This window comes from Pteropus vampyrus, unplaced genomic scaffold (genome assembly GCF_000151845.1).
Source record: "Pteropus vampyrus isolate Shadow unplaced genomic scaffold, Pvam_2.0 Scaffold88, whole genome shotgun sequence".
Taxonomy (NCBI): Eukaryota; Metazoa; Chordata; class Mammalia; order Chiroptera; family Pteropodidae; genus Pteropus; species Pteropus vampyrus.
The window spans coordinates 2962770-2964471 of record NW_011888869.1 but is presented as its reverse complement, the minus strand read 5'-3'; positions in this window follow the sequence as shown (position 1 = coordinate 2964471).

The following is a 1702-nucleotide window of genomic DNA, read 5'->3' as shown; positions in this document are numbered from 1 at the left end:
CCTGATAAGCTCTTAATTATAGAAAATAAATGTCCTTATAGAGTCTTTTCAGTTCAGGCCCTAGTATTTTATTTGTATATACCAAGATGGTAAAATGGGGAAAACAGTTTATTTATTTTTTTTATAATTTGAAGAAAAAATGCAAAGTATCTATGCCAGCTCTTGCTCCAGCAAGTCATCTGTTTGCTACTATTTATGACTAAAAGAGCCAAATAAGTAGATATGGGACCTTATTCCAAATAAAATCTTTTCTTAGTAAAATAAACTATGCCTTGCTGTACAAAGGGAGTAAAGAGGAAATATACAGATAACTATGTGAATCACTTATAAGAGCAAAACCGAAGAGAGGAACTAAGCAATGAATTATTTAGGGATCTAAAAATCCCCCCAAACAGCTCTGAGGATTAAAAGTAAGGAGCTGTGTGTTGCTTTGGATCAAGAACACCAGTGCAGGAGTTAATTATTTATTAAACATATGCATGTAGTACTCTAAGAATATAATAGAAATAAAGCTGATGTATAAATAAAGTTGAATAGTAAATGATGCAATCACAAAGTCCTTCAGAAACATAGGTAAACAAAACGACTAATTGCCACCATCCTATATCTCTTAGTGTTGGTGCAGACATATCAGCAACTTAAGGAAAAAAACCATGTCGTATCAATTTGCCTGTTTTTCTGATACAGTTCTTGGCATGTTGCATAATTATTTTTTATCCCCTTTTCTTCCTCTGCTTCATGTTAATTCTTTATGCTTGGCACTTAGTACTAAAGAAGTATTTCTAAATGGTAACTTAATAATAGTGAATGATTAAGAAAAATAAACATATATGCCATATTGTTGAAAATTTTATTTTTCTCAATCTTCTATGTGCTACAGAAGACCTGAATTTCTTACCCATAAAAAGAATAACTATGGAAATTTAACTTAGAGACTGAGTGTAAGGAAACTAGATTATTGCCTAGGAGGCACTTAGCCACTGAAGAACTTTTTGTCAGAATGTTCAAAGCATAAATTGGTCAGAACCCGCCCCCGCCCCATAAACACACACATGTATCTACATATTATTTTCAGTGACTTAGAAGAATCCTGTCCAATCTCCCTCCCTGCACTGGGGAGAGAAGTCAGCATTCAGATGACCTTTGGCAGTGTGTGGAGTTTGGGAACAATTATATATAGCATCTTATGGATTGCTAGGTTAGAACCAAGATCAACATTCCAGAAAACATTCCTGATTCAAATGAGGCAATATTTAAAAAAAGAAAGCCAAATATGAAGCCATAGAGGTTGGGAACTCAAGGAGAGAATGCTAGCAAAGACATAGAAGGAAAGCAAATCTAGAGAAATTCCCCCCAAAATCCCAGAAGAGGTTTTTCATCTACCGCTTTTAGCATCTGGAATTATCCTGGGAATAGATCTCTGAGTGGGTAATCCTGGGCTTAGTACCACTTTTAAATTTTAATTTTACAGTGTTTATTTGTAATATATTTATAATATTTAAAGACTATATAGATAATTGGAATTAGATATTGGTGATGGTCTCTGAGGCTAAGCAGGGTTGGGCCTGGTCAGTATTTGGATGGGAGACCACCTAGGAAGACCAGGTGCTGTAGGCGTAAAAAATAAAAAAAAAAAAATAAAGGATTGTAAGCTGACAAGGTCCTTGCAATCTGTGAGGTCAACCAAGAGTTGCCTCACCTA